Genomic DNA, 17,647 nt, shown 5'->3' on the forward strand with positions numbered 1-17,647 from the left:
TCCCTTCTTCCTAAAATGGTAAGCAATCTGATATAGATTATATATGTGCAGTCATGTAAAACATATTCCACATTAGTCAAGTTGTGAAAGAAGAAACAGATCAAAAAGAAAAAAAAACAAAAAAAAAATAAAGAAGGTGAAAATAGTATGCTTCCATTTCCTGCATATTATTGTAATGCCCTCTAAGGAAAAATTCCCTGCAAGCGCTCTGTGACCAGTTGTCACTATTCCTTGTGGCTTCATGCTGTACATTCTCTTTTCTGTCCTGGACCTTGGTTTGACTGTCCCTTGTCCCTGCTGCTGATATATTTCCCTAAGGAATTTCCTTTGATCGTCTGAGAAAAAAGTAATTTCTTTGTCTCCTGAAGTCATATAATACTTTATGCCTCTTTTTTTTTTCCTTCCACTTTTGCATTCTACTTTATGTTGATAAAAAGGCAATATAGTGTGGTGGACTTTGAGCCAGGAAAGACCTAAGTTTGAATCATATCTCCAGTACTTACTAGCTGTGTGATTATTGGTAAGTCGATTTAACCTCTGAGCCTTAGTTTTCCTACCTAAAAATTGGAATAATATGTATCTTGTAGTACTATTGTAAGGATCAAATGAAATAAAGTGTTTTACAAATATTAAAGTATGTGAGCTAATATAATTAAGTACTTGTATATGCATCATTTTCCCAGCTAGACTCTAAAATCCGCAAGGTCAGGGGTATGTGTCCTTTTTCTTGGCATGTAGTAGGTGCTTAATAGATGTTTATTGACTAACTGATTTTTCATCTTTCTATCTCCAGGTTCCTAGGATAGAGCCTTACATGTAGTTAGAGCTTAATAAATATTTGTTTGATGGAATTGCATTGAATCTCTATATAAAGAATGTGTACATGTAAAATACACACAGGTAAATATACACATAACTGATGACTGTCTTTTTCTGTCACTGATACCATTATTCTTCTAGTCTCCAAAGTTTGAAGCCCTGGTGTTATTCTCAAGTTATTCTTCCTTGTCTATTCTCGACTCTTATTTCCTTACAAGATTCACTTGCTGAATCTTGTCATTTCTGCCTCCATAAAATCTCTTAGAACTGACCCCTTCTCTCTATTCATTCAGTCACCACCTAGGTGCAGACCCTCATCATTGTTCCATAGCTTCTTAATCAAGATGATGTCTCTCTCTTCTCCTATATAACCGACACAACTACCGAAGTGATTTTCCTAAAACACAAGTTGGACCACATTATTCCATTGAGTTCATGTTGCCTCTCAGACAAGACACAAACTTCTCTTGCTTTGAAAGCCCTCTGCGAAAAGGGCCCAACCTACCTTTCTAGCCTTATTACATGTACACTCTTTCCACACTCTACAGTCCAGTCAAACTGGCCTTCTCAATAATAATTAATAATTAATAATAATGTTTTATATAGTGCTTTAAATAGATTGTTTTGCTTTTGTCTTTATATATTCAGTCCCTAGCACAGTGTCTGGTACTTAATAAATCCTTATTTATTAATTGGTTTAATTAACATTCTTTTATGTGAGAAGTAGCAGAGGTTGAAGGAGAAAAAGAATGAGAGTGAAGTATCTTAGAAACATTTATTCTTTAATAGCAAATCAGAGAAAATGTAGATGTTCATGTCAGTGTATGAGTGAATGAATATATATTTACACACAGACACACACACACACACACACACACACACAGGCAGAAAGACAGAGACAGAGACAGAAATAGATTTTGTTCCAGTCAACCTGCCTTCTCCCACCCACGTGGGAAGGGAAAAATGTCTTCTCCCAGAAGTAGTTCCCTCCCATTTCTCGTATATATTCCACTACCTTAGACAATCTGGGCATGTGCAAAACCCTGTTATAAGAGGAAGGGGCTACAGAGGCAGATTGAACAGGGTGAGAGGATGAAGGTTGGAATGAACTTCCAGGGTAAGAAGGAGGAACACAGGGGAACAAAAAATTAGATTTCCAGGATGAGAAGGGTGCTGTGGCATGGTCAACAAAGTATAAAAAGTTAGGATATTATGTACTGATAGACTAATTCAATGTTCTACTCATTTAGTTGCAAATTATGACCTAGGCAATATGGCTTTTCCTGTGTAGATTATTAGACTAAACTCTTTGAGTGGCTATTTGCATCCAGCATGATGTCATATGCAAACAGAAGTATATGGAGAATCTTATCATCCACAGGGCATTCCCTTTTCACTTGGACTATGCATAGGACAACCTCTTTCACAACGTAAAATAGCTTCGGTGAGCCTATGACTTCCTGTTTTACTTTTTGCTTGATGTTGTTAATCAGAGGATCAATGAATAAAGTTATCTCTAGAGTTGCATCAGAGAAGTTTCTTCTATGAATTTAACAGATACATGGGAGACACTTTGTTGGAGGAGAACCCTCAAGATTGCATTTTGCTTTACTTTATCAAATATTTAAAATAAATGAATATAATAGGATCATATATTATCTGAACCTCTCATTCAGTTATATGACAAATAATATAAAGCCTGCTCCAGAAAATCACCTGCAAAATCCAGTAAAAACTACTTATTTTCATTAAGGATACCGTTAATTCATTCATAGACAATTTTCACAAAGCTGTTATAGAGATGAGAAAATAGGCATAGCATTAAGTTACTGATAACTTTTTTTATTGTCTTTTTTGGTTAATAATACTACATATGATTTTTTAAATTCCTGTTAGTATCATCTCCTCTTGGCCATGCCTGGAGAATCAGTACCTTCAAATTAGTACCTGTGTGATAGTTGAAATATAGCGTGGAAATATTTGATCAGAAGAAGTGGTTAGGCAACAATATAGTGAATGTCTAGTGAAAGGCAAAAAATGCTATGACTGCCATGGAGAATGTGCAATGCAAAGTCTAGCACACTTTCTTCTGTGTGTATTTGATAACGCTCAGTCTCTCTTTCTTACTTCACTGGTACTCAAGTGGTATTCAAGTACCATTTCCTCTTCCTAAAATAGTCCATCAGTCACTTATATGTTAGAGTTAAAATGTGATTATTCCATTGTCTTTGTTGAAATGAGAAATGTTGGTAGGGATATTATTTCACATCTGTTTGTTGTCATCCGTCTTTCTCTACAAATGCTTTTAGGACTATTTGGCTAATAGTGTTTTGCACTAAAAAGGTCCATTCTGGACTTCCATTGCTTTGTGAAGTGACACTGCTTATAGTCATTCTGCCTCTTCCTCTGTAATGTTTTACATTAGTAAATTTGTGCTCTGAACTCCTGTTGCTCTTAGCTGCCAGGTCTTTCCACTTAGCGAGGAGATCTTTGTTCTTTGACTGAGGCCATTTCTGGCATCTAAAAGTGACTCCTTGTAGTGATTCATAAATTTCCCTTTAAATGGTCATAATCAGAGTCAGTGTCTTTATCTTTATCTTTATTTCTAACTTTTCTACATCAGCAGCTTGTTAAATAGGTTGGATTGGAGCTGTAATGATTGCATCCAGTAGCTTCTCATCTTTTACCTTTAATTCGTTAATTTTGAATTTTGCTCTGTCTAGTTTATGATCTGACAACATAGAGAAATATGTTGACTTGGTTTTGAGGGTCTTGTTGATTTCTTTGTAGAATTCTCTACTTTTTCATCCTCTACAACAGATACTGTTGATACGTTTAAATTATCTTCATAGCGCTCTTTTTATTTATGCTTCTAGAGAATGTCAACAAACTAATTAAATAATAAGTACTTATTAAGCACCCAGTATGTGCAGGAACTCTGCTAGGCATTGGGGATGCAAAGATAAAAATGAAACATTCCCTTCTTGTAGGGCCCTTCTATTCTACCAGGGGCGATCACATGGACATGTATAAATAGATATACAATTAATATAAAATAAATACAAAGCAGTTAGGGAGAGAGGACATTAGTAGTTGAGGATCTAGTAGGGTTTTGTGCATAAGATGGTTTGAGTGAGATAGTAAGTATCTTATGAAATTATATCCCTTGTTTTGGGACAAAGTTGGTCAGCCAATAAGCATTTTTAAAAACAAAATTTTATTTGTTTTCAATTATCAAACATTTCTTCTTCTTTCTCCTATTTCCTCCTTGCTGAAAAAGAAAAAGAAGCCCCTTGTAATAAATAAATGTAGTTAAAACAAATTTTTCATGTTGGCCATGGCTAAAAATATATGTTTTATTCTGTATATGTCTAATTTATCACCTCTCTGACAGGTGGTGGGTAGCATTCTTCCTCATGGGACATCTGGAATCATAGTTGATCATTACACTGATCAGAACTCTTTAAGTCTTTACATTTTTTTCCCCTAATCTATAAACATTACTATTGTATGTCAGGCACTGTGAAAAATGCCACGAACATAAAGACAAAAATGAATGTATTCTTGCCCTCAAGGAGCTTACATTTTAACGGGAGAGACAAAACATGTGGTTAAATATATAAACCAGTACATATGTATATACAAAATGACTACAAAGGAAATCAAATCTGTCAACCCCTTTATTCACTTTTCTGGGGTGAACTTGTGAATTCTATTTAACTTCAACCTCTTTACGTCTCTGGGTTTCATGTATAGCAAGAATGTAAATATTCCTGTGGATCAGTTCCTCCATTAGGGTATCAGTTTGTTGGTTATTGGAAAAGGATCAACAATTAAATGAATGTTCATAGGTAATCTGTGATTCCAGGAACCCCCTGTTCTCTTTTCTTTCACTATCTTTGTGGAACTGGAAGGGAATCAATTGCATAGGACTGAGGGCTATTTCATATTTTTTTTCTTTCGTGGGTTTCTTTCATCTCCTTGTGGCCAATCTGCTATTGAATGTGTCTCACAACTAGGCTAGTCTTTGAATAGCTAATGCAATTTGTTATTGGGACCTTGCTGGAAGACTTTCTTGGTCTACTCAGATATTAGAACCTTTCCTTTTAAGGTCATCTTCCATCTCTGCTGTATCTTCTCTTTACCAATTTAGAAACATGTCTCTCTCATTAGAATGTAAGTTCTTTGAAAACAGGAACATTTTTGCCTTTTGTGGTACCTCTGGTGCTTAGTACAGTACCCAGCACATAGTGAGCAATAGTAAATGCTTGTTGACTAACAACTTACTGAATTTCCAGCTTGTGAGAAGCTATCAGAGTTTAAACTCTAATAACATAGCTTTTGATAATCTCAGGTAATCATTCTGATGCAATGTGGTATTGGGGGAACAATCATGGCGACAGTTTTAGGCCCAGATAATTTTGTCTTCTTTCAGAATTGTGCTGAAAGCGGACCTGAGTTCAAATCCGGCCTCAGACCAAACACTTGACACTTACTAGCTGTGTGAGCTTGGGCAAGTCACTTAACCCCAATTGCCTAGGGGGGAAAAAAAAACAGAATTGTGCTGAAAGTTGCTCAGCAAATGACTGTGACATTGACGATGCAGAATTGTTTGCTCAGTATTAGACATTGCAACATAAACATTATTACTACACATCAGTTACCAATGCTGAAATAAATGTCTGCTACCACCCAAAGCATTTTTTATTTCTTCAAGAGGGAGTATGAATAATGGGTGGGTGAATATAAGGCTCAGTTTGAAGAGATAAAGAAATTATTAATTGCAATTTCTCTTATGAATGGGCATTTTTATCCTGTAGTTAATTTAGAATTGAGAAAAAAATGCTGCTAGGAATAAAGGCTAATTTTATTTCATCTTTCTTCTTGTTGGTCTTGTCCAAGTCAGGAGAATTCAGTAAATATTTGTTAAATGCCTACGTTGTAAACCCTGTGCTGGGTTCTAGAGGTATGTATGGGGTAAAGGTGTGGAAGGTTTGATAGTGATACAGTTGGTCTTCAACTTTTGTGGGGTCAGGCTCCTAGAAAATGGTGCCAAAGTACAAATGTGAATATTGGTACGTTGAACCTATGGGAAACAGGGGGTTAGGTTCCCATGACCACCAAAAACTATAATCTTTCCTTAGATTGCTGAAAAGACACTTCTCTGCATACAATTTTGATAATATGCACTTTTCCTAATACAGTAGCCATGAAATAACCCCTAAAATGTAGGGGAGAGGAAGGGGACTGATAACAGAAGAACACTGAGTTAAAAAAAAAAGGTAAAGGGGCAATACCAGCCATCTCTAATCTATCTTCCTTTTGGCTCAACGGTTGAAAAACACATACCTTGAGGTAAGTCCTGGGCTCTGTTAGAGCTCAGATCTCCTGCCTGGGGCTGCTCTGGTGTGCATTGTGCCTTTCATGTGTTTTCTCTACTGAACATAGCCACAAAAATGAAAATGAGATTACTAATCACAGGAATGCTTGAAATCCAGAAAGTCAAATGTGCAAATGTTGAGGATTGCCTGTTTGTAAAACATTGTTCCTACCTGCAGAGAGCTTGAGACTGAAAATAAATGAGATGTGAGAAAGCAGATGTGACCCATAATGCTCGGCAAAGTTTTGTACGGACACACACACACACACACACACACACGCACGCACGTACGCGCATATATAGCCTAGGCTACAAAAGATGACGAGCACTGTGTATCTTCTTTTTCTGGTTCATTGTTATAATTTTTATGTCCTGCAAGTCAGTAATTAAATTGTCCTTTGCCATGGCATGTATACCTAAAAAAGATTTAGAGTAGGAATATGCAACTTCAACTTACCCCTCGTTAGGAGAGTTTTACAAGAAACTTCAGCATAATAAGTGAATGATGGGAGGATTCTCAAGATGCCAATTACTACTGAAGTGACTGTTTTTATGACACAGCTGGGCAGTATCTGTTTCCTCTAAGGCATTGCTCTTTCCTAATAATGCAGGAACTAAGGATTTCTGTTCAGAAGTTTGCCTCAGGGAAGACATCCTTTATTGGCCCCAGATCAGTAAACTGGCTTTCCAAGTTACATGTCCTCACAGTACCAGGGGCTAATAATTCTGTGCACGGATGATCCACTTTTCCCAAGGGACAAATGAGACTTATGTTCTGGGCAGCAATTAGAATATATGGAAAAGCTCCCTATTTTCAATTGCAGGGGACAAGGGAAATGGGAGGGAGAGAAAATAAATGCTTGTTAATTTTAAAAAATTAGTTTTTTTTTAATAAAGAAAGCTCCTTGCCAGAAGTAATTTATGATACTGCCTTTAATTCTTTTCCAGTGTTCTGTCTTTAATTCTCCTCTTTCCCTCTTGTCTTTTGCTTTTCTCTTTCTTAGTCATTTTCCTTTTTTTTTTGTTGTTGTTGTTGTTGAGCTGAATGAACTAAAAGTATTGCTTTTTCCCTTTTCTCATCAGTGTGGGTGCTTCCTCCACCGGGGCAGGTCATAATCCCCCTTCAGTTTCTTATTAGGTATAATTCGTGTCCATATCATTCCACAAATCCTCTATAGATGAGCTACCCAATGCACTAGATGCTGCCTTTTGGATATTTTAATATTCTATAGGTACCCTTCTTCCCTCCCCAAGACAGCAAGCAACTTAATATAGGTTATATATGTATAATGATGCTAAACATATCTCCACATTAGTTGTGTTGTGAAAGAAGAAACAGAACAATAAGGAAAAAAAACTACAAAGAAAATTAAGTAGTATGCTGTAATCTGCATTCAGACTCCCATCAGTTCTTTCTCTGGATGTGGATAGCATTTTCCTTATGAGTCTTGGATCCTTATGTTGCTGAGAAGAGTTGCTATTGCTGTGTACAATGTTCTATTGGTCTGGCTGACCACTCAGCATCAGTTCACGTAAATCCTGGTTTTTCTGAAATCTTGCTCATCATTTCTTGTAGCACGATAGTATTCCATTATAATCATATACCACAGCTTGTTCAACCATTCCCCAGTTGATGGGCATTCCTTCAATTATATGGAGTCATTTAAAATGCTTAGCCAATTTGTTAGCATTATAGAGCCCCAGACTTCTTTATGGGAAAATGTAGAAGAAAGGACCTCTCCCAGGCCCTCAGGCTTCAGATTGCTCTGCATAGGGCAAATTTCATATTCAGCGAGATTTTGGGACCAGGGAAACCACCTTCACTGAAATTCTTCTTTGTCTATTCCCTTTACTAGTCATGGGTTAGGATCTTGGCATGATGTGGAGATTTACAAGTCCAGTCATTCAGCCATTATTTCTAGAGTTCCTGCATGTGTGAGGTACTTTTGTTTTCTCCTGCCTATCTGACTCTCCCCACCTTTTTTTTTTAATGGTCTTACTTTTCTGTCCCTTACTTCATAGTCAGAGATGCTATATGGTCATTTTATCTCACAAACTCTTATGATAACCTGCTTACTTGTGCCAGAAAAGATATATGTTATTTCAGGAAGCAGGCTAGTTTATTGAGCATGTGAGGTAAGAAGAAAAAGGCAGCTGCATGATTTCAGGGTCTTCTGAAAAGAAGAGAGATAGCGTCTTCCATCATCTTGTCCCATCCTTTTAGATATGTGAGAAATGAGGAAGCTGATCTGAATAATAGCCAAATATATTTTCTCCAAGGTTTTATAATCTTTTTATGAGTATTTCCTAAACCTGAATGAGCTAACTAATGAGCTTTGTGTTAAAATGGCTTAAAGATAGCAGTAATTGCAATCGGAAGACACTGTCAGAGATAAAGGAGTGGGATTAGCTTTAAATGAGAACCTGGATTCAATGGTGTTTTTTCTGAAATTAGCGTTTCAAAAAGGAATTTGCATTAATTTGTTGTCTTTTTCCTTTATGTAAAAGAGAAATTTGTATTTCAGAACGTATTGGGAGAATTCCTCAATATTTTTTAGTTATTAGTAAATATGTAGCTGTTTGAACATCAAAACTATATAGGAACAATTAATTTTACCCTTTAGCAATGGCCAGAAAAAATATCCTTACTTTTTCTTTAAAAGTAGATTCTTACTTTGTCAAGCTGGCACCTATTGCTAGTGTTATTACTGATGTGGAAGAAAAGAAATTGAAAGTTAAAAAACCTTCCAAAACATGGAAACAGACAGTTTTTCATTTTGTCTTCATATCTCTAGCATCTAGCAAAGTCTTGCCCATACTAAGCACTTAATAAATGCTTACTGAATTGAATTGAAGTCTAGAAACCACTGTTTTGTTTTGTTTTTTTTAGGACTGCCTTAAAATCTTGTAGAATAATTATAGGCCTGAACCATATGGTCTGTCTTTGGTGGAAGATAAAATTTTTTAAATTGAGTTTTTTTTATTGCTACATTATCACTTCTCCCAAGATCTCAAGAAAAGAATGGTTTTTGAGAAACTATGGCAACGTGTATTTTAGTTAAAGATAAAGTAGTATGAGTTGCCAGCTGCTATAGAGAAGATACTATAATAAGCCCAATTGATGAATTATTAAAAATACTTCTGTATACATACATTTAGCTATAAGTTATCCACTTAAATGAAATAAACTATGCAAAATGAGAATACATTTCTTGAGCACACATCACCTGATAGCTGAAGGAGCCCACTCCAAAGCATGCTGAGTTATAGAGAAGGAAGACAAAGTAGGAACATAGATATCAGAGTTAGAAATCAAGGGTTCTTAGGGATCATTTGCCAAACATCTCATTTTATAGATAAGGAAACAGAAGTTCATAGAGATTAAGTAACTTGCCCAAAATTACACAGGTAGTAAGTGGCAAAGGTGGGATTTGAACCCAGGACCCTTCACTCTATCTTTCTTTCTTTTGTACTATTAATACTCATGAAATTTTGTGAATCTTTGTGCTGATATTTGAGAATTTGACTGTGCATATACTATAGCTAAAGTATACCAGCTAGCATCAGGAAATTAGAAATAGCCTGTTTCTGGGTTAACGGGACAGCTTTTACCATAAAAATAATGGTTTATTTATGCAACCTTTATTTTTAGCTATTAACAAAAGTGACTTACATTTGTACACCTTTTTAAAGCATACAAAACACCTTTCTTAAAACAACTGAGTCTGGTAATTAAATTATCATTAACATTATTATTAGTAGTAGTAGTATCAGCAGCAACAACAACAGTAATAATAGCTAATATTTGTAAAAGGGGCAGCCAGGTGTCAAAATGGAGTACCAGGCCTGGAGTCAGGAAAACTCATCTTCCTGAGTTTAAATCTGGCCTCAGACACTTACTAGCTGTGTGACCCTGGGCAAGTAATTTAACACTGTTTACCTCAGTTTCCTCATCTGTAAAATGAGCTGGAGAACAAAATGGCAAACCACTCCTGCATCTTTGCCAAGAAAACCCCAGATGGGGTCATGAAGAGTCAGACGTGACTGAAAAAGGACTGAATAAATTCTTTTGTAAGGAAAGGAAGAAAAGAGACAGAAACAGAGAAAGGGAATTCTTTATCACTGTTCTGTCATGCCTTCATACTGTGCTTATGATCCATTTCCCTAATTCTTCATCTATTTTTTATTCTTCATAGGAGAATAAATTCCCATGGCAATATTGTTCGTGTTTCTCACTTGGCTTATCTTCAACCAGATACATTTTCACCATGTGTCCCTTTTCTGGATTTCTTCACATGAGTATATCTTTCTATAATATTTAGGGAGATTTTGAGATTTTTCATTGGCCAAAATACAGCATCAAAGACAGAGGAATTTCCCCCCACCCCCCCCAGGTGAAAGATAACGGGGGGGGGGGGGGGAAGAGTATCTTGTCACTAGAAGAGAATCATGTACCTGTCTCCATAGCCTAGCTTTTGTTCTGGTTTCAGTTATTTGCAAACCAAATGTGAGAGGATCTTGGGAATTTCTAACCCTAAGTCTGAAGCCAGGATTTGCTCAACCCTAGACGCGTGTGATTAAGAAATTTAAATGTTAATTGAACGGCTCTCTGTCGTTTATTATTTGAGTTTGGTCCTTCCTAGCCTCCGGCTATGACTGAAATGCTATCTTCCTGTTCTTATTATGAAGATTTTCTAGTGCGCAGAGCCCTGTAGAGAGGAAGTGAGATAGCCAGCTAGAAGCCCTAAACACAGCAGTGTCCTAACAGTGACCAAGTGATGAACAGTGCACCATACTCATGGAAAATTAGAGAATTCCAGGAGCCAGGAAGATGTGAGAGTCAGCAGAGATGCAGTACCCAATGAGAACATGAATTGATACCCAGCACAGAGCAGAAACCAGAAGGGAGCAGGCTAAGAAGGCAGTTCAGTAACATCATTGGTGTCCAGTGTTGAAGTGTAAAGTGCCCCTGATTGTGCCTTGACCACAGATGTTCCCTATGTGTGTTTCCATATGTGATCTCCATGCATGTCCACTTTTTCTGATGATGATGCCCTAAGTTTATGGAGGTAGAATTTTATTGCTTCTTACTAATTTCATTAAATCCCTTCATTTGAAATGTGTCTTGAGACTGATTAGTAAAAATAAATACATCATCAGCAGGGGCTAATGAGCTGTAGTTTTGAGGGGATGTAAAACTAGAGTGTTTTGAATTTGGGGTAGCTTTTTGAGGGGCACCATGAGTGAGAAGAGGCTGCTTAGGTGCTAGAAATGCAGTGCTACTCTTTCCCACCCTCTTTTATCTACCCTGTTCCTTTTTAAATAAAGCATACTCTTCCAGGGCCCAGGCCATATTTCAGTCATGAGACATATCTCAACCACAGTTTTGGATGAAAATCTTTTTAAAGTGTATTAAACACTTTCCTGCTTTCTTAAAGAGAGCACAATGAACATACATTAACCTTTTCATGATGTCTCACAAGCTCATCATTATGAGCATCAATTATTTTTCTGTGCTGAAATAAAGCCGTGTCCTTAGGGGTTATTGGGGCATGGTGGACTCTTTGTTCCTACATTAAATGATTCAAGACTGCTGCAATTTTTAAATTCTTCTATCTGATTTTTGTTGTTTCTATGATTCCTCTCACCTGATCTGGCTTATTTATTTATTTTTACTGTTATTGGTGTTCTTCCAACAGTCCCTGTCCATTATAATTTGCCACTTCTAATCTTCTGCAGACTGAGAAATCAGATAAACAAGGTGGTTAAAATTTTATTCACAATCAGAATAAATGAATTTTAAGTGGGAGTCTGGGACCTTTTGAGTGAAGTGTGTCAACTTTGTTTAGTGCATAGATTTCTGATGTCATTTTTGGTTACTCAAAGGCAGCATAGGAAACTAAGCCTAGCATCTAGTTAGTTAGCAAGAATAATTAACTAAAAGTGGAAGATTCCCAGATAGCAACTTCCTCTCCTGTCCATCTCTCCATTCATTATACCCCAGGTTATTTCATAGCCTTACACACTCCTGCTCCCCATTACACTTGATGACAGCATCACAGAGTCTCTGCTGCTCCCACCCGAGATGTATTAAGGGTACATTTGTGCCATTTGTCCTGGTTGAAAAAATTGCTTAATACGATGTGGATAAAACACATCCCAAGTAACATAATATGCTTGTCAAACTCAGTGCTGCTATGTTAATACCATCCACCCACATATAGCATTGTTTGGTAGTTTTAGTAGTGTCCAACTCTTCATGACCCCATTTGGGGTTTTCTTGGCAAAGATACAGGAGTGGTTTGCTATTTCCTTCTCCAGCTCATTTTTCAGATGAGGAAACTGAGGCAAACAGGGTTAAGTGACTTGCCTAGAGGCACACAGTGTCTGAGGCCAGATTTGAACTCAAATAGATGAGTCTTTCTGACTCCAGGCAGCACTCTACTGCACCACCTAGTGGCCCCACTAGCATTATGTTTAAATGTTTAATTTAAACATTAAAATAAAAATTAAATGTTGCCATTATGATGTGAGTTGAAAGGCACTGAAAAAAAAATCCCTTCTCCCAAAGTATCACCCTAAGCTACTCTTGTAATCCCATCATTAAGAACTCATTCCTAGGGGCAGCTAGGTGGTGAAGTGGATAGAGCACTGGCCCTGAAGTCAGGAGGACCTGAGTTGAAATGTGGCCTCAGACCAAACACTTGATACTTACAAGCTGTGTGACCCTGGGCAAGGCACTTAACCCCAATTGCCTAAAGAAAAAGAATTCATTCCTTTTAGGTCAGAAGGGGCCATGGGAATTCAAGGTAGTGTTGGAACTACAATGCTAAATTTGAAATACAACCCCCCCCAAAAAAAACCAAAAACCAAACCCAGTCCAAGATGTTCTGGTAAGACAATGTAGGTTAAGTGTTTTGCAAAGTTTAAAGCATTATGTAGCTATTGTTAGTTTCCAATGCAGTCCTCTTATTTTGTTCTTCTTTTGTATAGGGAAATATTCATGTCTGTCAAATTCATGATAATAAAGAAAGAAAATTTAAATTAAAAAAATCATTTCTTTGAGTCTGAAAGCTGTCTGGTTTAAAAAAAATAAGGGAAATGTTTTGTTTTTATATAACCTTCATTTCACAATATATTAATTTCTCCTCTCCTACCCAGAAAGCCATACTTTATAACAAAGAATAGCAAAGAGGAAAAAAGTTCAGCTAAATTAACACATTAACTGAGTTTGTCCATATATTTGGCCATTCACCGAGCTTTCTCTTTTAAAGAGTCCCTATTAATATGCAAATTGATATCACTGGCTGCTGTTGGGGGCCAAAGTTCTTGCTTTGTTTTTGCTGCCATCCCTTTCATTATCCCAGTTCCTTTCCTCCTGGGTACACATGCTGTTCTCTGGCTGGCCAAAGCCATTCCATTGACTGTACTAGCCCTACCAGACTTGACATCCTCAATATATCCAAATATAATCTGCCATTCCCTCCATACAAGATCTCAGCTAGGTGTTAGGGGATTAAATGATTCATTTTAAAATGATTGATAGATTTAATATTTCAGTGGTGTTTGTAGTTTGAAGGAACTTAATAACAATATCAACAGAAGTAAGTACAAAAAAAATAAATGCAGCAAAATTATAAAGTTTAAACATGACTCAAAAGAAGAGATGAGAAATCACCCCAACACATTTGTTGGTGGAGGTGGGAGGTCCATAGGTGTTGCACATTGCACATGTTTGGGATTTTTTCAGTGTGTTGATAAGTTGTACTAATTTTTCCTCTTTTTCTTTGTCTTTTAAAAATGCTATGTGTTATATGAGATTGCTTTCTGGGCATGAGAGGGGGAGGAAAACTATGATGATACTAGGGGAAACTATAATGATGTAAAAAATCAATAAAATATTTAAAAAATCCAAAGTGAATGTTCCAAAATTACAAAGAACAAGCATGACTCAAAAGAAGAGATATGAGAGGACACTCCCACCCTATCTTTTTCAGAGCTAAGTCCAGAAGTGCTGTACATTGCATATATTTCCATATATCTCCAATGTATTTATCAGCTGTGCTGATTTTTTCCTCTTCTGTTTCTGTCATTAAATAAATAATATTTCTTATTTCAAGGTATGGAGGAAATTATAGTGATTTAAAAATATAAAAGATATGAATAAAAACTTATTTTTTATGCAACCTTATTAATTTATTTTGATTTATCAACAATCATTTCCATAAGCTTTTGAGTTTTAAATTTTTCTCTCCCTCCCTCCTTACCACCCTCCCCAAGACAGTGTGCAATCTGATATAGGCTATACATATACATTCCTCTTAAACATATTTTCACATTAGTCATGTTGTAAGGAAGAATTAGAACCAATAGAAGGAACCACTGGAAAGAGGAAACAAAACACAACAGAAGAAAAAAAAAGAGCTAACAGTATGCTTCTGCATCCAAACCAAACTGATCTGCATTGAAACTCCATAGCTCTTTCTTTTGATGTGGACAGCATTTTACATCATGAGACCTTTGGAGATGTCTTAGATCCTCGCATTGCTGAGACGGGCTAAATCTATCAAAGTTAGTCATCGCACAATGTGGCTGCTACTGTGTACAATGTTCTCTTGGTTCTGCTCACTTCATTCAGCATCAGTCTGTACAAGTCTTTCCAGGTTTTTCTGAAGTTCGCCTGTTCATCATTTCTTATAGCACAATAGTATTCCATTACATTCATATACCACAGCTTGTTCAGCCATTGCCCAATTGATGGGCATTCTCTTAATTTCCAATTCTTGGCCACCACAAAGAGAGCTGCAGTAACTACTTTTTGTACATGTGGGTCCTTTTCCCATTTTTATGATCTCTTTAGGATATAGCCCTAGAAGTTCTATTGCTAGGTCAAAAGGGTATGTACATTTTTATAGCCCTTTGGGTATAGTTCCAAATTGCTCTCTAAAATGGTTGGATCATTTCACAGCTCCACCAACAATACATTAGTGTTCCAGTTTTCCCACATCTTCACCAACATTTATCATTTTCCTGTTTTATCATGTTGGCCAATCTGATAGGTGTGATGTGGTACCTCAGAGTTGTTTTGATTTGCATTTCTCTAATCAGTAGTGATTTAAAGCATTTTTTCATATGACTATAGATGGCTTTAATTTCTTCATCTGAGAACTGCCTGTTCATATGCTTTGACCATTTATCAATTGGGGAATGACTTGTATTCTTATAAATTTGACTTAATTCTGTATATATTTTAAAAATGAGGCCCTCATCAGAGACACTGGTTATAAAAATTCTTCCCCAGTTTTCTACTTCCCTCCTAATCTTGGTTGCATTGGCTTTGTTGGTGCAAAAACTTTTAAATTTAATGTAATTAAAATTATCCATTTTGTATTTCATAATGTTCTCTATCTCATGTTTGCCCATGAATTCTTCTGTTCTCCATAAATCTGACAGGTAAACTTTTCCTTGCTCTCCCAATTTGATTATAGTGTCAGCCTTTATATCTAAATCATGCACCCATTTTGACTTTATTTTGATATGTGTGTTGTGAGATTTTGGTCTATACATAGTTTCTACCATACTCTTTTCCAGTTTTCCCAGCAGTTTTTGTCAGAGTGAGTTCTTATCCCAGAAGCTGAAGTCTTTGGGTTTATCAAGCAGTAGATTACTATAGTCATTGACTACTATGTCTTGTGTACCTAACCTATCCACTGATCTACCACCCTGAGAGGACTTCTAATCCACCATCCTGTTTTAAGATGAGGAAACTGAGTTGATAGCAGTGCTGGCATTTCTCTTATTATTAGTGAATTCTAGTATTCTTTTGTAAGGTTGCTAATAGTTTATAGTTATTTTGAGAAAACTATTTATTCATATCCTTTGACCACTTATCTGTTGAGGAATGGTTTTTGGTCTTATGTATATCTGTTAATCTTCATCATTTTTTTTCAATAGGAAATATATGCAGATATTATCCAATTTCCCCAGAGCACCCTTCTTATCCTTTAAGGCTAGGGACTGAAAGCAAGTTCATCTGACATAATTCAGATAATTAGTGATAGCATGGATATGACCACTTTTTTTGGTTTTGTTTTGTTTTTTGTTTTGTTTTTAGGTAGTTGGGTTTAAGTGACTTGCCCAGGGTCACACAGCTAGTAAGTGTCAAGTGTTTGTCTGAGCCGGATTGACTCAGGTCTGACTTCGATGGATGACATTTATTAAATAAATATTTATTTTGTGCTGGTTGTTGTTAAGCCATTTCAGGAAGATGAGTTTTCCTGGCTGCAAATCCAGCACTCTATCCACTGGTGCTAAATTCTAGGAATTTAAAGAAAAAGCAAAAACAGTTCCTGCCCTCAAGGAGCTCACATTCAATAAATTGCTTGCTTCCTTTATTCTGTTATGTATATCTATATCTATATATCTATATCTTCATATTTCTAGATATTTATCTATCTGTGTGTATGTATGTATATATGTATCACATACACACACACACATGCAGTTTGTATAGGTCCTATAGTAGTAAAAGCCATGAACCTAGTCTCTATGCATGAATAGACCATGGGCCAGGAATGCTAGTTGCACCTGGATATACTTGAACATTCTGGTAAGGAGTCTCAGTGGCCCTTCCCCTTAGTGAAAGTGCTTTATTCTGGCCTACATTCAGTGCATGCCTCTGACCTGGGCAGATAGACATCTGTAAATGGGCTTTCCTCCTCCTTACCTCCCTCAGCAGTAGTGACACTACGTTAAAGAGAAGAGTCAAAGACCAAACAGTGTGGGTATGTGCAATTGATTGTTTCTTACCTTTTAGCCTCTTGATATCTTTCCCATTCCTCATTCCTTGGGTTGAACAAATGTGTCTCATTACCACATTATCTCATCACCAATGTAACCACTTATACACCAGCAACCTTCCAACTATCCTGGTACCTTTGAAAAATCTAGCAGAAGTTCTTAAGCCATCAGCTTCCACTTGTTCTGTTCTTCTTAGCAGCAGTGAAAGAACCTTTCCCATATTGTGTGGCTGTCCGCCACATTATTTGCAGCATTTTAATCTCTAAGATGGCAGAGAGGAAGCCTGGTGTAGCATTCTGAACTTGGAACTAGAACTATCTGTGTTCAAATTCTACCTTTTATACTTGGTAGTTACGTGAACCTGGACTAGTTACTTAACCCTCTAAGCCTCAGTTTCTTAATATGTAAAATGAGGCGGTTGGGCTTGTTGCCTCTAAAGGCCTTTTCTAGCTCTAAATCTATGATTCTATTTCCTGTGATCTGATAGTTGAAAAATATTGATGAATGTGGATCCTGATGGAAATGCCATTATATCATTCCCCTAATGATAAATTATGTTACAATTAATCCACTGAATTTGGAAGGAAAATAATGCAATATTTTCATGTAGGGTGAATTTTTAATGTTCTCTATTGAGATTGCAGATTT

The sequence above is a fragment of the Phascolarctos cinereus genome, unplaced genomic scaffold (genome assembly GCF_003287225.1).
Source record: "Phascolarctos cinereus isolate Bilbo 61053 unplaced genomic scaffold, phaCin_HiC Scaffold_5;HRSCAF=322, whole genome shotgun sequence".
Taxonomy (NCBI): Eukaryota; Metazoa; Chordata; class Mammalia; order Diprotodontia; family Phascolarctidae; genus Phascolarctos; species Phascolarctos cinereus.